Source organism: Ambystoma mexicanum, chromosome 2q (genome assembly GCF_040938575.1).
Source record: "Ambystoma mexicanum isolate Mex_15411 chromosome 2q, UKY_AmexF1_1, whole genome shotgun sequence".
In the NCBI taxonomy this organism is placed as follows: domain Eukaryota; kingdom Metazoa; phylum Chordata; class Amphibia; order Caudata; family Ambystomatidae; genus Ambystoma; species Ambystoma mexicanum.
The window spans coordinates 186,599,425-186,626,073 of NC_090924.1; the positions used below are offsets into that span (position 1 = coordinate 186,599,425).

The 26,649-nt window shown below is 44.2% G+C and overlaps 5 non-coding genes across 5 annotated transcripts; all 5 read right to left on the bottom strand.

The window, feature by feature from the left end:
- Positions 1 to 1,559: 1,559 nt before the first annotated feature.
- Positions 1,560 to 1,664, bottom strand: LOC138570795 (U6 spliceosomal RNA). Its single transcript, XR_011303823.1, has one exon. It is a non-coding gene; the product is annotated as a U6 spliceosomal RNA (small nuclear RNA).
- Positions 1,665 to 7,145: 5,481 nt separating this feature from the next.
- Positions 7,146 to 7,250, bottom strand: LOC138570796 (U6 spliceosomal RNA). The gene has a single exon (XR_011303824.1). It is a non-coding gene; the product is annotated as a U6 spliceosomal RNA (small nuclear RNA).
- A 5,483-nt stretch (positions 7,251 to 12,733) lies between these two features.
- On the bottom strand, positions 12,734 to 12,838 carry LOC138570797 (U6 spliceosomal RNA). The gene has a single exon (XR_011303825.1). It is a non-coding gene; the product is annotated as a U6 spliceosomal RNA (small nuclear RNA).
- Positions 12,839 to 18,313: 5,475 nt separating this feature from the next.
- Positions 18,314 to 18,418, bottom strand: LOC138570798 (U6 spliceosomal RNA). The gene has a single exon (XR_011303826.1). It is a non-coding gene; the product is annotated as a U6 spliceosomal RNA (small nuclear RNA).
- Positions 18,419 to 23,903: 5,485 nt separating this feature from the next.
- On the bottom strand, positions 23,904 to 24,008 carry LOC138570800 (U6 spliceosomal RNA). Its single transcript, XR_011303827.1, has one exon. It is a non-coding gene; the product is annotated as a U6 spliceosomal RNA (small nuclear RNA).
- Positions 24,009 to 26,649: the final 2,641 nt, after the last annotated feature.

Sequence of the window (26,649 nt, forward strand, 5' to 3'; positions counted from 1 at the left end):
TTGTAAGGGAGGGATATACAGTATGCCTTAAACATTCCTGGGCAGGGAAGACTCTCTGTAAAAGCAAGAGTAGCGTACAGCTTCATAAATAATCAGCAAGACCCTCTAGACCTTCCCCAAAAAACATGAAATGATTTCTCTGCATGTATGTGCGTTGAGCAGCGCAAGTCGTTTGGTTAATGCCAGTGGTTAAATGTCACTTTCCCACAGCGCAGAATAAAATCACTTGTACAGGTCCCTTCTGCAAAAGCATTACCGCTGTAGAAAGCAGTGAAAAGGTGAGGCAGTGTGCAGTCACCCCGACCCTTCACGGCCCTGATCGGCCACGATCGGCCAAGGACCTCTCTATGAGAGCTGAGGGTGGAATTTTTCTGGACCTCGGTAACTTAGGGAGACATGGCTAAAGGGTTCCTCAATCAACGGCCCAGCCTTTGCTTTGTGGCCTGTCCGAATATTTCTGTTCTCCAAATTATGTGCCGCTGCTCGGGTGTCATTTGGTGGGATGGAATGACCTCCCAGGAATGATCCTGGCAGATGATTTGCATAGGCACACCCCTTCTCCCTCTCTCTTAGCCCTGCTTTCTGCACAGTAGCAAGTATCTGGGGAAAATATAGTGGTCGAGGTAGGGTAGCAGTAACTAGCAACTCTGAGAAAGTAAATCTGGGGAGCTTGGCGACTTGTGGGGAACAACTGCAGAGCTCAGGTACTTTGTGGCACACGGAGGAGGTCTGTGGGATTTCAGTAAATTAGAGACATGCAACCTGGTCGGGAGTGCTTCAGGTCACCTTTGTTGCATGTTCCAAGCAACTCAACAAAGCATCAACAGGCTGAGATACCAGCCACAGAGCCTCTTTCCACTTGATTAAAAGCCTAAAATCTTTTCCATGTAAAAACATAGCCCCCCCCGAATACCATATTTTCTTTGTTTTTTCTCTCTCTCTCTCTCTCTCTCTCTCTCTCTCTCTCCCTCCCTCCTTAACCTTCCCCCCTCCCGCCCGCTCTCTTTCTCCCCCCGCCCCCTCCCTCCCCCTCTCACAACCATTTATTTTAAGTTTTCATGCACTGTAGCACATTCTGACAACGGTATTTCACAATGGGACTCTTTGAAAGTTACAGAAATCAAAAAAGAAACCAACCAACTAAAAGCAGCCAAAGCCAGAGTACACTGCTCAGCCCCAATTAAAGATTAAGGCCTAGAAGCAAGTAAAGCTGTAGTTCAGAACAATGTTTGCAAATAGCACCTTAAAGCAGTTTACGCTGGAGTGCACAACAAGGTGGAAACTGATAATACCGAGTTTGGTAAAATGGGATAAAAAAACAAAAGAAGCGTGCCACTTCTAAAAGTACAAGTCAAGAAATTGAAGGAGAGGGGGCTGTTCATTCAGTCAATAGGACTCACAAGTAAAAGGCTCCTGAGGCATGAGTGTTGAATTTGGCGCAAAATGTATTGTGTTGTCGTGTAATATGTATGAACATACAATTTCAATCTTCATTAAAAAAACATGTATTAAAAAATAAAGACTTGCAAATTAAGAAAGTTTCTGTCCTGTCATGTGCCAAAAATAGTGAATGCTTTACGAATGTGCGTGTCATCCTTTAGAGCAGGGGACAATTTAATGTTCACATTATCATTCCAATATTAGTACATGTGTTGCTGAAGCAAGTGCAAAGGGAGAGTCAATCAAACCATTGATTAGGACATCTAGTCAAAGGTTTGCCATACCAAATGTCCTTATGTCAGAGGGTAGAAAGTCCAAACACCATTTAAATATCGGGTGGTATGAAATGAAGAGGGAAACAACAATGAATAAGCATTCTTTGCTGCTGTATTGATCTGGTCCTAAAGGGTTTGGTTTAATGCCAATTATATTTGAAGATATACAGATTCATGCTCCAGGGTGCTTGCAAAATGACACCCCTCCCCATCACAATGGCTGGGTGATGCAAGCCTGAGAGCATCACAATAGACCCATAGACATGAGAAAAACTCTGTACCACTGAGTGTATGTGGGCCCATTGCTGTATCAAGGACAAGGCAACAACAGGAGGTGGCTGAAGGCATCAGTGCCAGAAGCTGTCCGATTGAGCCCTGTAAGCAATAGATGTTGGACCATCCTTGAAGAGATTCTGAGGCTGATTTCAATGTTAACTTTACTGCTGATTTAAGGATTGCTGAACCTTCGACCCACGTCTAGTTTGCTCGGATAAGGCCTGGAAATCTTTTACAGCTTGTATTGGGGGGAGATGATGTGAGTTTATCAAGAGCAACGGGATATGAGGCATGTGTGCCACAAAAAGCAGGTCTAGGATTTTTTATAAGAAAGCCGCTTTAAGAAGAGAACTTTGGACAACCCTACTGAGAGCAAAAGTCTTACACAAAAGGTAAGGGGGTCAGTGGGTCAACGGATAGCACATTTGACTGTGAGTCCGTCTTTTGTAAGTCCAAATACTACCTGGTTCGACATTTTCCAGGCTTTTTGTTTCATTTCTTAACAGATCCATTCCTATGTACCTCTGTGCTTTCAACAGAGTTTTCATTGTAAGGGAGGGACATACAATATGCCTTAAACATTCCTGGGCAGGGAAGACTCTATGTAAAAGAAAGAGTAGCAGACAGTTTAATAAATCATCAGCAGGACCCTCTAGATCTTCCCCAAAAAACATAACATTATTTCTCTGCATGTATGTGTGTTGAACAGCGCAAGTAGTTTGACATTTATCCACTGACATTAACCACTTTCCCACAGCGCAGAACAAAATCACTTGTACTGGCCCCTTCTGCAAAAGCATTACCACTGTAGAAAGCAGTGAAAAGGTGAGGCAGTGTGCAGTCACCCCCGACCCTTTACTCCCCTGATCGGCCACGATCGGCCAAGGACCTCTCTATGAGAGCTGAGGGTGGAATTTTTCTGGACCTCGGTAACTTAGGGAGGCATGGCTAAAGGGATCCTCAATCAACGGCCCAACCTTTGCTTTGTGGCCTGTCCGTATATGTCTGTTCTCCAAATTACCTGCCGCTGCCCAGGTGTCAGCTGGTAAGATGGAATGACCTGCCAGGTAGGATCCTGGCAGATGATTTGCATAGGCAAACCCCCTCTCCCTCTTTATTAGCCCTGCTTACTCCACAGTAGCAAGTATCTGGGGAAAATATAGTGGTCGAGGTGGGGTAGCAGTCACTAGCAACTTTGAGAAAGTAAATCTGGGGTGCTTTGCGACTTGTGGGGAACTACAGAGCTCAGTGCCCAGAACTTTGTGGCACAGGGAGGAGGTCTGTGGGATTTCAGTAACTTGGAGACATGCAACCTGGTTGGGAGTGCTTCAGGTCTCCTTCCTTGCATGTTCCAAGCAACTCAACAAAGCATCAACAGGCTGAGATACCAGCCACAGAGCCATTTCCACTTGATTAAAAGCCTAAAATCTTTTCCATGTAAAAACATAGCCCCCCAACCCCCGAATACCATATTTTCTTTGTTTCCTCTCTCTCTGTCTCTCTCTCTCTCTCCCTTCCTCCTTCCCTCCCTCCTTCCTCCCTCCCGCCCGCTCTCTTTCTCCCCCCGCCCCCTCCCTCCCCCTCTCCCTCTCCCAACCATTTATTTTAAGTTTTCATGCACTGTAGCATATTCTGACAATGGTATTTCACAATGGGACTCTTTGAAGGTTACAGAAATCAAAAAAGAAATCAACCAACTAAAAGCAGCCAAATCCAGAGTACACTGCTCAGCCCCAATTAAAGATAAAGGCCTAGAAGCAAATAAAGCTGTAGTTCAGAGCGATGTTTGCAAATAGCACCTTAAAGCAGTTTACGCTGGCGTGCACAACAATGGGGAAAGTGATAATACTGAATTTGGTCGAATGGGAACCGTGCCACTTCTAAAAGTACAAGTCAAGAAATTGAAGGGGACGGGGCTGTTCATTCAGTCACTAGGACTCACAAGTAAAAGGCTCCTGAGGCATTAGTGTTGAATTTGGCGCAAAATGTATTGTGTTGTTGTTTAATATGTATGAATAATATTTCTGTTCTCCAAATTGCCTGCCGCTGCCCAGGCGTCAGCCCCTATGAACATACAATTTCAATCTTCATCAAAAAAGATGAATTAAAAAATAAAGACTTGCAAATTAACAAAGTTTCTGTCCCGTCATGTGCTAAAAATAGTGAATGCTTTACAAATGTACGTGTCATCCTTCAGAGCAGGGGCCAATTCAATGTTCCCATTATCATTCCAATATTAGTACATGTGTTGCTGAGCTACATAGGAATGGATCTGTTAAGAAATTAAACAAAAAGCCTGGAAAAATGTTGAAACAGGTAGGATTTGGACTAACAATAAACTGACTCACAGTCAGATGTGCTATCCCTTGACCCACTGACCCCCTTATCTTTTGTGTAATCCTTTTGCTCTCAGCAGGGCTGTCCATCCAAAGTTCCCTACTTAAAGGGGCTTTCTTATTAAAAGAAAATCCCAGAGCTGTTTTTTATGGCCCACATGCCTCATATCCCGTTGCTCTCGATAAACTCACATCATCTCCCACCAATGCAAGCTGTAAAAGATGTCAAGGGCATAGCCAAGGAAACTAGACGTGGGTCGAAGGTTGAGCAATCGTTAAATCAGCAGCAAAAATAACATTGAAATCAGCCTCAGAATCTCTTAAAGGATGGGTCAACATTGGTTGCTTTCAGGGCGCAATCGGGCAGCCTCTGGTGCTGGCGCCTTAAGGCAAGCGCAAAGGGAGAGCCAACCAAACCATTGATTAGGACCTCTGAACTTTCTGCCTGTGACATAAGGACATTTGATATGGCAAATCATTGACCAAACACCATTTATATGTTGGATGGTATGAAATTAAGAGGCAAACAGCAATACATCAGCATTCTTTTTCTGCCGTATTGATCCGGTCCTAAAGGGTTTGGTTTAATAGCAATTATATTTAAAGATAAACAGATTCATGCTGCAGGGTGCTTGCAAATTGACACACCCTCCCCATCACGAAGGCTGGGTGATGCAAGCGTGAGAGCATCACGGCAGACCCATAGACACGAGAAACACTCTATTCCTCTGAGTGCATGTGGGCCCATGGCTGGATCAAGGACAAGGCAAGAACAGGAGCTGGCTTAAGCTGTCAGCACCCAGGCTGCCCCATTGCGTGCTGCAAGCAACAGATGTTGGACCATCCTTTAAGAGATTCTGAGGCTGATTTCAATGTTAACTCTGCTGCTGATTTAAGGATTGCTTAACCTTCGACCCAAGTCTAGTTTGCTTGGCTAAGCCCTGAAAACCTTTTACAGCTTGTATTGGTGGGAGATGATGTGAATTTATAAAGAGCAACGGGATATGAGGCTTGTGTGCCACAAAATGCAGGTCTATGATCTTTTATATGAAAGCCACTTTGGAAAATCCTATTGAGAGCAAAAGGATTACACAAAAGGAAAGGGGGTCAGTGGGTGAAGAGATACAATTAACTGACTCACAGTCAGATGTGCTAAGTCCAAATCCTACCCGTTTCGACATTTTGTCCAGGTTTTTCGTTTCATTTCTTAACAGATCCATTCCTATGTACCTCTGTGCTTTTAACAGAGTTTTCATTGTAAGGGAGGGATATACAGTATGCCTTAAACATTCCTGGGCAGGGAAGACTCTCTGTAAAAGCAAGAGTAGCGTACAGCTTCATAAATAATCAGCAAGACCCTCTAGACCTTCCCCAAAAAACATGAAATGATTTCTCTGCATGTATGTGCGTTGAGCAGCGCAAGTCGTTTGGTTAATGCCAGTGGTTAAATGTCACTTTCCCACAGCGCAGAATAAAATCACTTGTACAGGTCCCTTCTGCAAAAGCATTACCGCTGTAGAAAGCAGTGAAAAGGTGAGGCAGTGTGCAGTCACCCCGACCCTTCACGGCCCTGATCGGCCACGATCGGCCAAGGACCTCTCTATGAGAGCTGAGGGTGGAATTTTTCTGGACCTCGGTAACTTAGGGAGACATGGCTAAAGGGTTCCTCAATCAACGGCCCAGCCTTTGCTTTGTGGCCTGTCCGAATATTTCTGTTCTCCAAATTATGTGCCGCTGCTCGGGTGTCATTTGGTGGGATGGAATGACCTCCCAGGAATGATCCTGGCAGATGATTTGCATAGGCACACCCCTTCTCCCTCTCTCTTAGCCCTGCTTTCTGCACAGTAGCAAGTATCTGGGGAAAATATAGTGGTCGAGGTAGGGTAGCAGTAACTAGCAACTCTGAGAAAGTAAATCTGGGGAGCTTGGCGACTTGTGGGGAACAACTGCAGAGCTCAGGTACTTTGTGGCACACGGAGGAGGTCTGTGGGATTTCAGTAAATTAGAGACATGCAACCTGGTCGGGAGTGCTTCAGGTCACCTTTGTTGCATGTTCCAAGCAACTCAACAAAGCATCAACAGGCTGAGATACCAGCCACAGAGCCTCTTTCCACTTGATTAAAAGCCTAAAATCTTTTCCATGTAAAAACATAGCCCCCCCCGAATACCATATTTTCTTTGTTTTTTCTCTCTCTCTCTCTCTCTCTCTCTCTCTCTCTCTCTCTCCCTCCCTCCTTAACCTTCCCCCCTCCCGCCCGCTCTCTTTCTCCCCCCGCCCCCTCCCTCCCCCTCTCACAACCATTTATTTTAAGTTTTCATGCACTGTAGCACATTCTGACAACGGTATTTCACAATGGGACTCTTTGAAAGTTACAGAAATCAAAAAAGAAACCAACCAACTAAAAGCAGCCAAAGCCAGAGTACACTGCTCAGCCCCAATTAAAGATTAAGGCCTAGAAGCAAGTAAAGCTGTAGTTCAGAACAATGTTTGCAAATAGCACCTTAAAGCAGTTTACGCTGGAGTGCACAACAAGGTGGAAACTGATAATACCGAGTTTGGTAAAATGGGATAAAAAAACAAAAGAAGCGTGCCACTTCTAAAAGTACAAGTCAAGAAATTGAAGGAGAGGGGGCTGTTCATTCAGTCAATAGGACTCACAAGTAAAAGGCTCCTGAGGCATGAGTGTTGAATTTGGCGCAAAATGTATTGTGTTGTCGTGTAATATGTATGAACATACAATTTCAATCTTCATTAAAAAAACATGTATTAAAAAATAAAGACTTGCAAATTAAGAAAGTTTCTGTCCTGTCATGTGCCAAAAATAGTGAATGCTTTACGAATGTGCGTGTCATCCTTTAGAGCAGGGGACAATTTAATGTTCACATTATCATTCCAATATTAGTACATGTGTTGCTGAAGCAAGTGCAAAGGGAGAGTCAATCAAACCATTGATTAGGACATCTAGTCAAAGGTTTGCCATACCAAATGTCCTTATGTCAGAGGGTAGAAAGTCCAAACACCATTTAAATATCGGGTGGTATGAAATGAAGAGGGAAACAACAATGAATAAGCATTCTTTGCTGCTGTATTGATCTGGTCCTAAAGGGTTTGGTTTAATGCCAATTATATTTGAAGATATACAGATTCATGCTCCAGGGTGCTTGCAAAATGACACCCCTCCCCATCACAATGGCTGGGTGATGCAAGCCTGAGAGCATCACAATAGACCCATAGACATGAGAAAAACTCTGTACCACTGAGTGTATGTGGGCCCATGGCTGTATCAAGGACAAGGCAACAACAGGAGGTGGCTTAAGGCATCAGTGCCAGAAGCTGTCCGATTGAGCCCTGTAAGCAATAGATGTTGGACCATCCTTGAAGAGATTCTGAGGCTGATTTCAATGTTAACTTTACTGCTGATTTAAGGATTGCTGAACCTTCGACCCACGTCTAGTTTGCTCGGATAAGGCCTGGAAATCTTTTACAGCTTGTATTGGGGGGAGATGATGTGAGTTTATCAAGAGCAACGGGATATGAGGCATGTGTGCCACAAAAAGCAGGTCTAGGATTTTTTATAAGAAAGCCGCTTTAAGAAGAGAACTTTGGACAACCCTACTGAGAGCAAAAGTCTTACACAAAAGGTAAGGGGGTCAGTGGGTCAACGGATAGCACATTTGACTGTGAGTCCGTCTTTTGTAAGTCCAAATACTACCTGGTTCGACATTTTCCAGGCTTTTTGTTTCATTTCTTAACAGATCCATTCCTATGTACCTCTGTGCTTTCAACAGAGTTTTCATTGTAAGGGAGGGACATACAATATGCCTTAAACATTCCTGGGCAGGGAAGACTCTATGTAAAAGAAAGAGTAGCAGACAGTTTAATAAATCATCAGCAGGACCCTCTAGATCTTCCCCAAAAAACATAACATTATTTCTCTGCATGTATGTGTGTTGAACAGCGCAAGTAGTTTGACATTTATCCACTGACATTAACCACTTTCCCACAGCGCAGAACAAAATCACTTGTACTGGCCCCTTCTGCAAAAGCATTACCACTGTAGAAAGCAGTGAAAAGGTGAGGCAGTGTGCAGTCACCCCCGACCCTTTACTCCCCTGATCGGCCACGATCGGCCAAGGACCTCTCTATGAGAGCTGAGGGTGGAATTTTTCTGGACCTCGGTAACTTAGGGAGGCATGGCTAAAGGGATCCTCAATCAACGGCCCAACCTTTGCTTTGTGGCCTGTCCGTATATGTCTGTTCTCCAAATTACCTGCCGCTGCCCAGGTGTCAGCTGGTAAGATGGAATGACCTGCCAGGTAGGATCCTGGCAGATGATTTGCATAGGCAAACCCCCTCTCCCTCTTTATTAGCCCTGCTTACTCCACAGTAGCAAGTATCTGGGGAAAATATAGTGGTCGAGGTGGGGTAGCAGTCACTAGCAACTTTGAGAAAGTAAATCTGGGGTGCTTTGCGACTTGTGGGGAACTACAGAGCTCAGTGCCCAGAACTTTGTGGCACAGGGAGGAGGTCTGTGGGATTTCAGTAACTTGGAGACATGCAACCTGGTTGGGAGTGCTTCAGGTCTCCTTCCTTGCATGTTCCAAGCAACTCAACAAAGCATCAACAGGCTGAGATACCAGCCACAGAGCCATTTCCACTTGATTAAAAGCCTAAAATCTTTTCCATGTAAAAACATAGCCCCCCAACCCCCGAATACCATATTTTCTTTGTTTCCTCTCTCTCTGTCTCTCTCTCTCTCTCCCTTCCTCCTTCCCTCCCTCCTTCCTCCCTCCAGCCCGCTCTCTTTCTCCCCCCGCCCCCTCCCTCCCCCTCTCCCTCTCCCTCTCACAACCATTTATTTTAAGTTTTCATGCACTGTAGCATATTCTGACAATGGTATTTCACAATGGGACTCTTTGAAGGTTACAGAAATCAAAAAAGAAATCAACCAACTAAAAGCAGCCAAATCCAGAGTACACTGCTCAGCCCCAATTAAAGATAAAGGCCTAGAAGCAAATAAAGCTGTAGTTCAGAGCGATGTTTGCAAATAGCACCTTAAAGCAGTTTACGCTGGCGTGCACAACAATGGGGAAAGTGATAATACTGAATTTGGTCGAATGGGAACCGTGCCACTTCTAAAAGTACAAGTCAAGAAATTGAAGGGGACGGGGCTGTTCATTCAGTCACTAGGACTCACAAGTAAAAGGCTCCTGAGGCATTAGTGTTGAATTTGGCGCAAAATGTATTGTGTTGTTGTTTAATATGTATGAATAATATTTCTGTTCTCCAAATTGCCTGCCGCTGCCCAGGCGTCAGCCCCTATGAACATACAATTTCAATCTTCATCAAAAAAGATGAATTAAAAAATAAAGACTTGCAAATTAACAAAGTTTCTGTCCCGTCATGTGCTAAAAATAGTGAATGCTTTACAAATGTACGTGTCATCCTTCAGAGCAGGGGCCAATTCAATGTTCCCATTATCATTCCAATATTAGTACATGTGTTGCTGAGCTACATAGGAATGGATCTGTTAAGAAATTAAACAAAAAGCCTGGAAAAATGTTGAAACAGGTAGGATTTGGACTAACAATAAACTGACTCACAGTCAGATGTGCTATCCCTTGACCCACTGACCCCCTTATCTTTTGTGTAATCCTTTTGCTCTCAGCAGGGCTGTCCATCCAAAGTTCCCTACTTAAAGGGGCTTTCTTATTAAAAGAAAATCCCAGAGCTGTTTTTTATGGCCCACATGCCTCATATCCCGTTGCTCTCGATAAACTCACATCATCTCCCACCAATGCAAGCTGTAAAAGATGTCAAGGGCATAGCCAAGGAAACTAGACGTGGGTCGAAGGTTGAGCAATCGTTAAATCAGCAGCAAAAATAACATTGAAATCAGCCTCAGAATCTCTTAAAGGATGGGTCAACATTGGTTGCTTTCAGGGCGCAATCGGGCAGCCTCTGGTGCTGGCGCCTTAAGGCAAGCGCAAAGGGAGAGCCAACCAAACCATTGATTAGGACCTCTGAACTTTCTGCCTGTGACATAAGGACATTTGATATGGCAAATCATTGACCAAACACCATTTATATGTTGGATGGTATGAAATTAAGAGGCAAACAGCAATACATCAGCATTCTTTTTCTGCCGTATTGATCCGGTCCTAAAGGGTTTGGTTTAATAGCAATTATATTTAAAGATAAACAGATTCATGCTGCAGGGTGCTTGCAAATTGACACACCCTCCCCATCACGAAGGCTGGGTGATGCAAGCGTGAGAGCATCACGGCAGACCCATAGACACGAGAAACACTCTATTCCTCTGAGTGCATGTGGGCCCATGGCTGGATCAAGGACAAGGCAAGAACAGGAGCTGGCTTAAGCTGTCAGCACCCAGGCTGCCCCATTGCGTGCTGCAAGCAACAGATGTTGGACCATCCTTTAAGAGATTCTGAGGCTGATTTCAATGTTAACTCTGCTGCTGATTTAAGGATTGCTTAACCTTCGACCCAAGTCTAGTTTGCTTGGCTAAGCCCTGAAAACCTTTTACAGCTTGTATTGGTGGGAGATGATGTGAATTTATAAAGAGCAACGGGATATGAGGCTTGTGTGCCACAAAATGCAGGTCTATGATCTTTTATATGAAAGCCACTTTGGAAAATCCTATTGAGAGCAAAAGGATTACACAAAAGGAAAGGGGGTCAGTGGGTGAAGAGATACAATTAACTGACTCACAGTCAGATGTGCTAAGTCCAAATCCTACCCGTTTCGACATTTTGTCCAGGTTTTTCGTTTCATTTCTTAACAGATCCATTCCTATGTACCTCTGTGCTTTTAACAGAGTTTTCATTGTAAGGGAGGGATATACAGTATGCCTTAAACATTCCTGGGCAGGGAAGACTCTCTGTAAAAGCAAGAGTAGCGTACAGCTTCATAAATAATCAGCAAGACCCTCTAGACCTTCCCCAAAAAACATGAAATGATTTCTCTGCATGTATGTGCGTTGAGCAGCGCAAGTCGTTTGGTTAATGCCAGTGGTTAAATGTCACTTTCCCACAGCGCAGAATAAAATCACTTGTACAGGTCCCTTCTGCAAAAGCATTACCGCTGTAGAAAGCAGTGAAAAGGTGAGGCAGTGTGCAGTCACCCCGACCCTTCACGGCCCTGATCGGCCACGATCGGCCAAGGACCTCTCTATGAGAGCTGAGGGTGGAATTTTTCTGGACCTCGGTAACTTAGGGAGACATGGCTAAAGGGTTCCTCAATCAACGGCCCAGCCTTTGCTTTGTGGCCTGTCCGAATATTTCTGTTCTCCAAATTATGTGCCGCTGCTCGGGTGTCATTTGGTGGGATGGAATGACCTCCCAGGAATGATCCTGGCAGATGATTTGCATAGGCACACCCCTTCTCCCTCTCTCTTAGCCCTGCTTTCTGCACAGTAGCAAGTATCTGGGGAAAATATAGTGGTCGAGGTAGGGTAGCAGTAACTAGCAACTCTGAGAAAGTAAATCTGGGGAGCTTGGCGACTTGTGGGGAACAACTGCAGAGCTCAGGTACTTTGTGGCACACGGAGGAGGTCTGTGGGATTTCAGTAAATTAGAGACATGCAACCTGGTCGGGAGTGCTTCAGGTCACCTTTGTTGCATGTTCCAAGCAACTCAACAAAGCATCAACAGGCTGAGATACCAGCCACAGAGCCTCTTTCCACTTGATTAAAAGCCTAAAATCTTTTCCATGTAAAAACATAGCCCCCCCCGAATACCATATTTTCTTTGTTTTTTCTCTCTCTCTCTCTCTCTCTCTCTCTCTCTCTCTCCCTCCCTCCTTAACCTTCCCCCCTCCCGCCCGCTCTCTTTCTCCCCCCGCCCCCTCCCTCCCCCTCTCACAACCATTTATTTTAAGTTTTCATGCACTGTAGCACATTCTGACAACGGTATTTCACAATGGGACTCTTTGAAAGTTACAGAAATCAAAAAAGAAACCAACCAACTAAAAGCAGCCAAAGCCAGAGTACACTGCTCAGCCCCAATTAAAGATTAAGGCCTAGAAGCAAGTAAAGCTGTAGTTCAGAACAATGTTTGCAAATAGCACCTTAAAGCAGTTTACGCTGGAGTGCACAACAAGGTGGAAACTGATAATACCGAGTTTGGTAAAATGGGATAAAAAAACAAAAGAAGCGTGCCACTTCTAAAAGTACAAGTCAAGAAATTGAAGGAGAGGGGGCTGTTCATTCAGTCAATAGGACTCACAAGTAAAAGGCTCCTGAGGCATGAGTGTTGAATTTGGCGCAAAATGTATTGTGTTGTCGTGTAATATGTATGAACATACAATTTCAATCTTCATTAAAAAAACATGTATTAAAAAATAAAGACTTGCAAATTAAGAAAGTTTCTGTCCTGTCATGTGCCAAAAATAGTGAATGCTTTACGAATGTGCGTGTCATCCTTTAGAGCAGGGGACAATTTAATGTTCACATTATCATTCCAATATTAGTACATGTGTTGCTGAAGCAAGTGCAAAGGGAGAGTCAATCAAACCATTGATTAGGACATCTAGTCAAAGGTTTGCCATACCAAATGTCCTTATGTCAGAGGGTAGAAAGTCCAAACACCATTTAAATATCGGGTGGTATGAAATGAAGAGGGAAACAACAATGAATAAGCATTCTTTGCTGCTGTATTGATCTGGTCCTAAAGGGTTTGGTTTAATGCCAATTATATTTGAAGATATACAGATTCATGCTCCAGGGTGCTTGCAAAATGACACCCCTCCCCATCACAATGGCTGGGTGATGCAAGCCTGAGAGCATCACAATAGACCCATAGACATGAGAAAAACTCTGTACCACTGAGTGTATGTGGGCCCATTGCTGTATCAAGGACAAGGCAACAACAGGAGGTGGCTGAAGGCATCAGTGCCAGAAGCTGTCCGATTGAGCCCTGTAAGCAATAGATGTTGGACCATCCTTGAAGAGATTCTGAGGCTGATTTCAATGTTAACTTTACTGCTGATTTAAGGATTGCTGAACCTTCGACCCACGTCTAGTTTGCTCGGATAAGGCCTGGAAATCTTTTACAGCTTGTATTGGGGGGAGATGATGTGAGTTTATCAAGAGCAACGGGATATGAGGCATGTGTGCCACAAAAAGCAGGTCTAGGATTTTTTATAAGAAAGCCGCTTTAAGAAGAGAACTTTGGACAACCCTACTGAGAGCAAAAGTCTTACACAAAAGGTAAGGGGGTCAGTGGGTCAACGGATAGCACATTTGACTGTGAGTCCGTCTTTTGTAAGTCCAAATACTACCTGGTTCGACATTTTCCAGGCTTTTTGTTTCATTTCTTAACAGATCCATTCCTATGTACCTCTGTGCTTTCAACAGAGTTTTCATTGTAAGGGAGGGACATACAATATGCCTTAAACATTCCTGGGCAGGGAAGACTCTATGTAAAAGAAAGAGTAGCAGACAGTTTAATAAATCATCAGCAGGACCCTCTAGATCTTCCCCAAAAAACATAACATTATTTCTCTGCATGTATGTGTGTTGAACAGCGCAAGTAGTTTGACATTTATCCACTGACATTAACCACTTTCCCACAGCGCAGAACAAAATCACTTGTACTGGCCCCTTCTGCAAAAGCATTACCACTGTAGAAAGCAGTGAAAAGGTGAGGCAGTGTGCAGTCACCCCCGACCCTTTACTCCCCTGATCGGCCACGATCGGCCAAGGACCTCTCTATGAGAGCTGAGGGTGGAATTTTTCTGGACCTCGGTAACTTAGGGAGGCATGGCTAAAGGGATCCTCAATCAACGGCCCAACCTTTGCTTTGTGGCCTGTCCGTATATGTCTGTTCTCCAAATTACCTGCCGCTGCCCAGGTGTCAGCTGGTAAGATGGAATGACCTGCCAGGTAGGATCCTGGCAGATGATTTGCATAGGCAAACCCCCTCTCCCTCTTTATTAGCCCTGCTTACTCCACAGTAGCAAGTATCTGGGGAAAATATAGTGGTCGAGGTGGGGTAGCAGTCACTAGCAACTTTGAGAAAGTAAATCTGGGGTGCTTTGCGACTTGTGGGGAACTACAGAGCTCAGTGCCCAGAACTTTGTGGCACAGGGAGGAGGTCTGTGGGATTTCAGTAACTTGGAGACATGCAACCTGGTTGGGAGTGCTTCAGGTCTCCTTCCTTGCATGTTCCAAGCAACTCAACAAAGCATCAACAGGCTGAGATACCAGCCACAGAGCCATTTCCACTTGATTAAAAGCCTAAAATCTTTTCCATGTAAAAACATAGCCCCCCAACCCCCGAATACCATATTTTCTTTGTTTCCTCTCTCTCTGTCTCTCTCTCTCTCTCCCTTCCTCCTTCCCTCCCTCCTTCCTCCCTCCCGCCCGCTCTCTTTCTCCCCCCGCCCCCTCCCTCCCCCTCTCCCTCTCCCAACCATTTATTTTAAGTTTTCATGCACTGTAGCATATTCTGACAATGGTATTTCACAATGGGACTCTTTGAAGGTTACAGAAATCAAAAAAGAAATCAACCAACTAAAAGCAGCCAAATCCAGAGTACACTGCTCAGCCCCAATTAAAGATAAAGGCCTAGAAGCAAATAAAGCTGTAGTTCAGAGCGATGTTTGCAAATAGCACCTTAAAGCAGTTTACGCTGGCGTGCACAACAATGGGGAAAGTGATAATAGTGAATTTGGTCGAATGGGAACCGTGCCACTTCTAAAAGTACAAGTCAAGAAATTGAAGGGGACGGGGCTGTTCATTCAGTCACTAGGACTCACAAGTAAAAGGCTCCTGAGGCATTAGTGTTGAATTTGGCGCAAAATGTATTGTGTTGTTGTTTAATATGTATGAATAATATTTCTGTTCTCCAAATTGCCTGCCGCTGCCCAGGCGTCAGCCCCTATGAACATACAATTTCAATCTTCATCAAAAAAGATGAATTAAAAAATAAAGACTTGCAAATTAACAAAGTTTCTGTCCCGTCATGTGCTAAAAATAGTGAATGCTTTACAAATGTACGTGTCATCCTTCAGAGCAGGGGCCAATTCAATGTTCCCATTATCATTCCAATATTAGTACATGTGTTGCTGAGCTACATAGGAATGGATCTGTTAAGAAATTAAACAAAAAGCCTGGAAAAATGTTGAAACAGGTAGGATTTGGACTAACAATAAACTGACTCACAGTCAGATGTGCTATCCCTTGACCCACTGACCCCCTTATCTTTTGTGTAATCCTTTTGCTCTCAGCAGGGCTGTCCATCCAAAGTTCCCTACTTAAAGGGGCTTTCTTATTAAAAGAAAATCCCAGAGCTGTTTTTTATGGCCCACATGCCTCATATCCCGTTGCTCTCGATAAACTCACATCATCTCCCACCAATGCAAGCTGTAAAAGATGTCAAGGGCATAGCCAAGGAAACTAGACGTGGGTCGAAGGTTGAGCAATCGTTAAATCAGCAGCAAAAATAACATTGAAATCAGCCTCAGAATCTCTTAAAGGATGGGTCAACATTGGTTGCTTTCAGGGCGCAATCGGGCAGCCTCTGGTGCTGGCGCCTTAAGGCAAGCGCAAAGGGAGAGCCAACCAAACCATTGATTAGGACCTCTGAACTTTCTGCCTGTGACATAAGGACATTTGATATGGCAAATCATTGACCAAACACCATTTATATGTTGGATGGTATGAAATTAAGAGGCAAACAGCAATACATCAGCATTCTTTTTCTGCCGTATTGATCCGGTCCTAAAGGGTTTGGTTTAATAGCAATTATATTTAAAGATAAACAGATTCATGCTGCAGGGTGCTTGCAAATTGACACACCCTCCCCATCACGAAGGCTGGGTGATGCAAGCGTGAGAGCATCACGGCAGACCCATAGACACGAGAAACACTCTATTCCTCTGAGTGCATGTGGGCCCATGGCTGGATCAAGGACAAGGCAAGAACAGGAGCTGGCTTAAGCTGTCAGCACCCAGGCTGCCCCATTGCGTGCTGCAAGCAACAGATGTTGGACCATCCTTTAAGAGATTCTGAGGCTGATTTCAATGTTAACTCTGCTGCTGATTTAAGGATTGCTTAACCTTCGACCCAAGTCTAGTTTGCTTGGCTAAGCCCTGAAAACCTTTTACAGCTTGTATTGGTGGGAGATGATGTGAATTTATAAAGAGCAACGGGATATGAGGCTTGTGTGCCACAAAATGCAGGTCTATGATCTTTTATATGAAAGCCACTTTGGAAAATCCTATTGAGAGCAAAAGGATTACACAAAAGGAAAGGGGGTCAGTGGGTGAAGAGATACAATTAACTGACTCACAGTCAGATGTGCTAAGTCCAAATCCTACCCGTTTCGACATTTTGTCCAGGTTTTTCGTTTCATTTCTTAACAGATCCATTCCTATGTACCTCTGTGCTTTTAACAGAGTTTTCATTGTAAGGGAGGGATATACAGTATGCCTTAAACATTCCTGGGCAGGGAAGACTCTCTGTAAAAGCAAGAGTAGCGTACAGCTTCATAAATAATCAGCAAGACCCTCTAGACCTTCCCCAAAAAACATGAAATGATTTCTCTGCATGTATGTGCGTTGAGCAGCGCAAGTCGTTTGGTTAATGCCAGTGGTTAAATGTCACTTTCCCACAGCGCAGAATAAAATCACTTGTACAGGTCCCTTCTGCAAAAGCATTACCGCTGTAGAAAGCAGTGAAAAGGTGAGGCAGTGTGCAGTCACCCCGACCCTTCACGGCCCTGATCGGCCACGATCGGCCAAGGACCTCTCTATGAGAGCTGAGGGTGGAATTTTTCTGGACCTCGGTAACTTAGGGAGACATGGCTAAAGGGTTCCTCAATCAACGGCCCAGCCTTTGCTTTGTGGCCTGTCCGAATATTTCTGTTCTCCAAATTATGTGCCGCTGCTCGGGTGTCATTTGGTGGGATGGAATGACCTCCCAGGAATGATCCTGGCAGATGATTTGCATAGGCACACCCCTTCTCCCTCTCTCTTAGCCCTGCTTTCTGCACAGTAGCAAGTATCTGGGGAAAATATAGTGGTCGAGGTAGGGTAGCAGTAACTAGCAACTCTGAGAAAGTAAATCTGGGGAGCTTGGCGACTTGTGGGGAACAACTGCAGAGCTCAGGTACTTTGTGGCACACGGAGGAGGTCTGTGGGATTTCAGTAAATTAGAGACATGCAACCTGGTCGGGAGTGCTTCAGGTCACCTTTGTTGCATGTTCCAAGCAACTCAACAAAGCATCAACAGGCTGAGATACCAGCCACAGAGCCTCTTTCCACTTGATTAAAAGCCTAAAATCTTTTCCATGTAAAAACATAGCCCCCCCCGAATACCATATTTTCTTTGTTTTTTCTCTCTCTCTCTCTCTCTCTCTCTCTCTCTCTCCCTCCCTCCTTAACCTTCCCCCCTCCCGCCCGCTCTCTTTCTCCCCCCGCCCCCTCCCTCCCCCTCTCACAACCATTTATTTTAAGTTTTCATGCACTGTAGCACATTCTGACAACGGTATTTCACAATGGGACTCTTTGAAAGTTACAGAAATCAAAAAAGAAACCAACCAACTAAAAGCAGCCAAAGCCAGAGTACACTGCTCAGCCCCAATTAAAGATTAAGGCCTAGAAGCAAGTAAAGCTGTAGTTCAGAACAATGTTTGCAAATAGCACCTTAAAGCAGTTTACGCTGGAGTGCACAACAAGGTGGAAACTGATAATACCGAGTTTGGTAAAATGGGATAAAAAAACAAAAGAAGCGTGCCACTTCTAAAAGTACAAGTCAAGAAATTGAAGGAGAGGGGGCTGTTCATTCAGTCAATAGGACTCACAAGTAAAAGGCTCCTGAGGCATGAGTGTTGAATTTGGCGCAAAATGTATTGTGTTGTCGTGTAATATGTATGAACATACAATTTCAATCTTCATTAAAAAAACATGTATTAAAAAATGAAGACTTGCAAATTAAGAAAGTTTCTGTCCTGTCATGTGCCAAAAATAGTGAATGCTTTACGAATGTGCGTGTCATCCTTTAGAGCAGGGGACAATTTAATGTTCACATTATCATTCCAATATTAGTACATGTGTTGCTGAAGCAAGTGCAAAGGGAGAGTCAATCAAACCATTGATTAGGACATCTAGTCAAAGGTTTGCCATACCAAATGTCCTTATGTCAGAGGGTAGAAAGTCCAAACACCATTTAAATATCGGGTGGTATGAAATGAAGAGGGAAACAACAATGAATAAGCATTCTTTGCTGCTGTATTGATCTGGTCCTAAAGGGTTTGGTTTAATGCCAATTATATTTGAAGATATACAGATTCATGCTCCAGGGTGCTTGCAAAATGACACCCCTCCCCATCACAATGGCTGGGTGATGCAAGCCTGAGAGCATCACAATAGACCCATAGACATGAGAAAAACTCTGTACCACTGAGTGTATGTGGGCCCATGGCTGTATCAAGGACAAGGCAACAACAGGAGGTGGCTTAAGGCATCAGTGCCAGAAGCTGTCCGATTGAGCCCTGTAAGCAATAGATGTTGGACCATCCTTGAAGAGATTCTGAGGCTGATTTCAATGTTAACTTTACTGCTGATTTAAGGATTGCTGAACCTTCGACCCACGTCTAGTTTGCTCGGATAAGGCCTGGAAATCTTTTACAGCTTGTATTGGGGGGAGATGATGTGAGTTTATCAAGAGCAACGGGATATGAGGCATGTGTGCCACAAAAAGCAGGTCTAGGATTTTTTATAAGAAAGCCGCTTTAAGAAGAGAACTTTGGACAACCCTACTGAGAGCAAAAGTCTTACACAAAAGGTAAGGGGGTCAGTGGGTCAACGGATAGCACATTTGACTGTGAGTCCGTCTTTTGTAAGTCCAAATACTACCTGGTTCGACATTTTCCAGGCTTTTTGTTTCATTTCTTAACAGATCCATTCCTATGTACCTCTGTGCTTTCAACAGAGTTTTCATTGTAAGGGAGGGACATACAATATGCCTTAAACATTCCTGGGCAGGGAAGACTCTATGTAAAAGAAAGAGTAGCAGACAGTTTAATAAATCATCAGCAGGACCCTCTAGATCTTCCCCAAAAAACATAACATTATTTCTCTGCATGTATGTGTGTTGAACAGCGCAAGTAGTTTGACATTTATCCACTGACATTAACCACTTTCCCACAGCGCAGAACAAAATCACTTGTACTGGCCCCTTCTGCAAAAGCATTACCACTGTAGAAAGCAGTGAAAAGGTGAGGCAGTGTGCAGTCACCCCCGACCCTTTACTCCCCTGATCGGCCACGATCGGCCAAGGACCTCTCTATGAGAGCTGAGGGTGGAATTTTTCTGGACCTCGGTAACTTAGGGAGGCATGGCTAAAGGGATCCTCAATCAACGGCCCAACCTTTGCTTTGTGGCCTGTCCGTATATGTCTGTTCTCCAAATTACCTGCCGCTGCCCAGGTGTCAGCTGGTAAGATGGAATGACCTGCCAGGTAGGATCCTGGCAGATGATTTGCATAGGCAAACCCCCTCTCCCTCTTTATTAGCCCTGCTTACTCCACAGTAGCAAGTATCTGGGGAAAATATAGTGGTCGAGGTGGGGTAGCAGTCACTAGCAACTTTGAGAAAGTAAATCTGGGGTGCTTTGCGACTTGTGGGGAACTACAGAGCTCAGTGCCCAGAACTTTGTGGCACAGGGAGGAGGTCTGTGGGATTTCAGTAACTTGGAGACATGCAACCTGGTTGGGAGTGCTTCAGGTCTCCTTCCTTGCATGTTCCAAGCAACTCAACAAAGCATCAACAGGCTGAGATACCAGCCACAGAGCCATTTCCACTTGATTAAAAGCCTAAAATCTTTTCCATGTAAAAACATAGCCCCCCAACCCCCGAATACCATATTTTCTTTGTTTCCTCTCTCTCTGTCTCTCTCTCTCTCTCCCTTCCTCCTTCCCTCCCTCCTTCCTCCCTCCAGCCCGCTCTCTTTCTCCCCCCGCCCCCTCCCTCCCCCTCTCCCTCTCCCTCTCACAACCATTTATTTTAAGTTTTCATGCACTGTAGCATATTCTGACAATGGTATTTCACAATGGGACTCTTTGAAGGTTACAGAAATCAAAAAAGAAATCAACCAACTAAAAGCAGCCAAATCCAGAGTACACTGCTCAGCCCCAATTAAAGATAAAGGCCTAGAAGCAAATAAAGCTGTAGTTCAGAGCGATGTTTGCAAATAGCACCTTAAAGCAGTTTACGCTGGCGTGCACAACAATGGGGAAAGTGATAATACTGAATTTGGTCGAATGGGAACCGTGCCACTTCTAAAAGTACAAGTCAAGAAATTGAAGGGGACGGGGCTGTTCATTCAGTCACTAGGACTCACAAGTAAAAGGCTCCTGAGGCATTAGTGTTGAATTTGGCGCAAAATGTATTGTGTTGTTGTTTAATATGTATGAATAATATTTCTGTTCTCCAAATTGCCTGCCGCTGCCCAGGCGTCAGCCCCTATGAACATACAATTTCAATCTTCATCAAAAAAGATGAATTAAAAAATAAAGACTTGCAAATTAACAAAGTTTCTGTCCCGTCATGTGCTAAAAATAGTGAATGCTTTACAAATGTACGTGTCATCCTTCAGAGCAGGGGCCAATTCAATGTTCCCATTATCATTCCAATATTAGTACATGTGTTGCTGAGCTACATAGGAATGGATCTGTTAAGAAATTAAACAAAAAGCCTGGAAAAATGTTGAAACAGGTAGGATTTGGACTAACAATAAACTGACTCACAGTCAGATGTGCTATCCCTTGACCCACTGACCCCCTTATCTTTTGTGTAATCCTTTTGCTCTCAGCAGGGCTGTCCATCCAAAGTTCCCTACTTAAAGGGGCTTTCTTATTAAAAGAAAATCCCAGAGCTGTTTTTTATGGCCCACATGCCTCATATCCCGTTGCTCTCGATAAACTCACATCATCTCCCACCAATGCAAGCTGTAAAAGATGTCAAGGGCATAGCCAAGGAAACTAGACGTGGGTCGAAGGTTGAGCAATCGTTAAATCAGCAGCAAAAATAACATTGAAATCAGCCTCAGAATCTCTTAAAGGATGGGTCAACATTGGTTGCTTTCAGGGCGCAATCGGGCAGCCTCTGGTGCTGGCGCCTTAAGGCAAGCGCAAAGGGAGAGCCAACCAAACCATTGATTAGGACCTCTGAACTTTCTGCCTGTGACATAAGGACATTTGATATGGCAAATCATTGACCAAACACCATTTATATGTTGGATGGTATGAAATTAAGAGGCAAACAGCAATACATCAGCATTCTTTTTCTGCCGTATTGATCCGGTCCTAAAGGGTTTGGTTTAATAGCAATTATATTTAAAGATAAACAGATTCATGCTGCAGGGTGCTTGCAAATTGACACACCCTCCCCATCACGAAGGCTGGGTGATGCAAGCGTGAGAGCATCACGGCAGACCCATAGACACGAGAAACACTCTATTCCTCTGAGTGCATGTGGGCCCATGGCTGGATCAAGGACAAGGCAAGAACAGGAGCTGGCTTAAGCTGTCAGCACCCAGGCTGCCCCATTGCGTGCTGCAAGCAACAGATGTTGGACCATCCTTTAAGAGATTCTGAGGCTGATTTCAATGTTAACTCTGCTGCTGATTTAAGGATTGCTTAACCTTCGACCCAAGTCTAGTTTGCTTGGCTAAGCCCTGAAAACCTTTTACAGCTTGTATTGGTGGGAGATGATGTGAATTTATAAAGAGCAACGGGATATGAGGCTTGTGTGCCACAAAATGCAGGTCTATGATCTTTTATATGAAAGCCACTTTGGAAAATCCTATTGAGAGCAAAAGTATTACACAAAAGGAAAGGGGGTCAGTGGGTGAAGAGATACAATTAACTGACTCACAGTCAGATGTGCTAAGTCCAAATCCTACCCGTTTCGACATTTTGTCCAGGTTTTTCGTTTCATTTCTTAACAGATCCATTCCTATGTACCTCTGTGCTTTTAACAGAGTTTTCATTGTAAGGGAGGGATATACAGTATGCCTTAAACATTCCTGGGCAGGGAAGACTCTCTGTAAAAGCAAGAGTAGCGTACAGCTTCATAAATAATCAGCAAGACCCTCTAGACCTTCCCCAAAAAACATGAAATGATTTCTCTGCATGTATGTGCGTTGAGCAGCGCAAGTCGTTTGGTTAATGCCAGTGGTTAAATGTCACTTTCCCACAGCGCAGAATAAAATCACTTGTACAGGTCCCTTCTGCAAAAGCATTACCGCTGTAGAAAGCAGTGAAAAGGTGAGGCAGTGTGCAGTCACCCCGACCCTTCACGGCCCTGATCGGCCACGATCGGCCAAGGACCTCTCTATGAGAGCTGAGGGTGGAATTTTTCTGGACCTCGGTAACTTAGGGAGACATGGCTAAAGGGTTCCTCAATCAACGGCCCAGCCTTTGCTTTGTGGCCTGTCCGAATATTTCTGTTCTCCAAATTATGTGCCGCTGCTCGGGTGTCATTTGGTGGGATGGAATGACCTCCCAGGAATGATCCTGGCAGATGATTTGCATAGGCACACCCCTTCTCCCTCTCTCTTAGCCCTGCTTTCTGCACAGTAGCAAGTATCTGGGGAAAATATAGTGGTCGAGGTAGGGTAGCAGTAACTAGCAACTCTGAGAAAGTAAATCTGGGGAGCTTGGCGACTTGTGGGGAACAACTGCAGAGCTCAGGTACTTTGTGGCACACGGAGGAGGTCTGTGGGATTTCAGTAAATTAGAGACATGCAACCTGGTCGGGAGTGCTTCAGGTCACCTTTGTTGCATGTTCCAAGCAACTCAACAAAGCATCAACAGGCTGAGATACCAGCCACAGAGCCTCTTTCCACTTGATTAAAAGCCTAAAATCTTTTCCATGTAAAAACATAGCCCCCCCCGAATACCATATTTTCTTTGTTTTTTCTCTCTCTCTCTCTCTCTCTCTCTCTCTCTCTCTCTCCCTCCCTCCTTAACCTTCCCCCCTCCCGCCCGCTCTCTTTCTCCCCCCGCCCCCTCCCTCCCCCTCTCACAACCATTTATTTTAAGTTTTCATGCACTGTAGCACATTCTGACAACGGTATTTCACAATGGGACTCTTTGAAAGTTACAGAAATCAAAAAAGAAACCAACCAACTAAAAGCAGCCAAAGCCAGAGTACACTGCTTAGCCCCAATTAAAGATTAAGGCCTAGAAGCAAGTAAAGCTGTAGTTCAGAACAATGTTTGCAAATAGCACCTTAAAGCAGTTTACGCTGGAGTGCACAACAAGGTGGAAACTGATAATACCGAGTTTGGTAAAATGGGATAAAAAAACAAAAGAAGCGTGCCACTTCTAAAAGTACAAGTCAAGAAATTGAAGGAGAGGGGGCTGTTCATTCAGTCAATAGGACTCACAAGTAAAAGGCTCCTGAGGCATGAGTGTTGAATTTGGCGCAAAATGTATTGTGTTGTCGTGTAATATGTATGAACATACAATTTCAATCTTCATTAAAAAAACATGTATTAAAAAATAAAGACTTGCAAATTAAGAAAGTTTCTGTCCTGTCATGTGCCAAAAATAGTGAATGCTTTACGAATGTGCGTGTCATCCTTTAGAGCAGGGGACAATTTAATGTTCACATTATCATTCCAATATTAGTACATGTGTTGCTGAAGCAAGTGCAAAGGGAGAGTCAATCAAACCATTGATTAGGACATCTAGTCAAAGGTTTGCCATACCAAATGTCCTTATGTCAGAGGGTAGAAAGTCCAAACACCATTTAAATATCGGGTGGTATGAAATGAAGAGGGAAACAACAATGAATAAGCATTCTTTGCTGCTGTATTGATCTGGTCCTAAAGGGTTTGGTTTAATGCCAATTATATTTGAAGATATACAGATTCATGCTCCAGGGTGCTTGCAAAATGACACCCCTCCCCATCACAATGGCTGGGTGATGCAAGCCTGAGAGCATCACAATAGACCCATAGACATGAGAAAAACTCTGTACCACTGAGTGTATGTGGGCCCATGGCTGTATCAAGGACAAGGCAACAACAGGAGGTGGCTTAAGGCATCAGTGCCAGAAGCTGTCCGATTGAGCCCTGTAAGCAATAGATGTTGGACCATCCTTGAAGAGATTCTGAGGCTGATTTCAATGTTAACTTTACTGCTGATTTAAGGATTGCTGAACCTTCGACCCACGTCTAGTTTGCTCGGATAAGGCCTGGAAATCTTTTACAGCTTGTATTGGGGGGAGATGATGTGAGTTTATCAAGAGCAACGGGATATGAGGCATGTGTGCCACAAAAAGCAGGTCTAGGATTTTTTATAAGAAAGCCGCTTTAAGAAGAGAACTTTGGACAACCCTACTGAGAGCAAAAGTCTTACACAAAAGGTAAGGGGGTCAGTGGGTCAACGGATAGCACATTTGACTGTGAGTCCGTCTTTTGTAAGTCCAAATACTACCTGGTTCGACATTTTCCAGGCTTTTTGTTTCATTTCTTAACAGATCCATTCCTATGTACCTCTGTGCTTTCAACAGAGTTTTCATTGTAAGGGAGGGACATACAATATGCCTTAAACATTCCTGGGCAGGGAAGACTCTATGTAAAAGAAAGAGTAGCAGACAGTTTAATAAATCATCAGCAGGACCCTCTAGATCTTCCCCAAAAAACATAACATTATTTCTCTGCATGTATGTGTGTTGAACAGCGCAAGTAGTTTGACATTTATCCACTGACATTAACCACTTTCCCACAGCGCAGAACAAAATCACTTGTACTGGCCCCTTCTGCAAAAGCATTACCACTGTAGAAAGCAGTGAAAAGGTGAGGCAGTGTGCAGTCACCCCCGACCCTTTACTCCCCTGATCGGCCACGATCGGCCAAGGACCTCTCTATGAGAGCTGAGGGTGGAATTTTTCTGGACCTCGGTAACTTAGGGAGGCATGGCTAAAGGGATCCTCAATCAACGGCCCAACCTTTGCTTTGTGGCCTGTCCGTATATGTCTGTTCTCCAAATTACCTGCCGCTGCCCAGGTGTCAGCTGGTAAGATGGAATGACCTGCCAGGTAGGATCCTGGCAGATGATTTGCATAGGCAAACCCCCTCTCCCTCTTTATTAGCCCTGCTTACTCCACAGTAGCAAGTATCTGGGGAAAATATAGTGGTCGAGGTGGGGTAGCAGTCACTAGCAACTTTGAGAAAGTAAATCTGGGGTGCTTTGCGACTTGTGGGGAACTACAGAGCTCAGTGCCCAGAACTTTGTGGCACAGGGAGGAGGTCTGTGGGATTTCAGTAACTTGGAGACATGCAACCTGGTTGGGAATGATTCAGGTCTCCTTCCTTGCATGTTCCAAGCAACTCAACAAAGCATCAACAGGCTGAGATACCAGCCACAGAGCCATTTCCACTTGATTAAAAGCCTAAAATCTTTTCCATGTAAAAACATAGCCCCCCAACCCCCGAATACCATATTTTCTTTGTTTCCTCTCTCTCTGTCTCTCTCTCTCTCTCCCTTCCTCCTTCCCTCCCTCCTTCCTCCCTCCCGCCCGCTCTCTTTCTCCCCCCGCCCCCTCCCTCCCCCTCTCCCTCTCCCTCTCACAACCATTTATTTTAAGTTTTCATGCACTGTAGCATATTCTGACAATGGTATTTCACAATGGGACTCTTTGAAGGTTACAGAAATCAAAAAAGAAATCAACCAACTAAAAGCAGCCAAATCCAGAGTACACTGCTCAGCCCCAATTAAAGATAAAGGCCTAGAAGCAAATAAAGCTGTAGTTCAGAGCGATGTTTGCAAATAGCACCTTAAAGCAGTTTACGCTGGCGTGCACACCAATGGGGAAAGTGATAATACTGAATTTGGTCGAATGGGAACCGTGCTACTTCTAAAAGTACAAGTCAAGAAATTGAAGGGGACGGGGCTGTTCATTCAGTCACTAGGACTCACAAGTAAAAGGCTCCTGAGGCATTAGTGTTGAATTTGGCGCAAAATGTATTGTGTTGTTGTTTAATATGTATGAATAATATTTCTGTTCTCCAAATTGCCTGCCGCTGCCCAGGCGTCAGCCCCTATGAACATACAATTTCAATCTTCATCAAAAAAGATGAATTAAAAAATAAAGACTTGCAAATTAACAAAGTTTCTGTCCCGTCATGTGCTAAAAATAGTGAATGCTTTACAAATGTACGTGTCATCCTTCAGAGCAGGGGCCAATTCAATGTTCCCATTATCATTCCAATATTAGTACATGTGTTGCTGAGCTACATAGGAATGGATCTGTTAAGAAATTAAACAAAAAGCCTGGAAAAATGT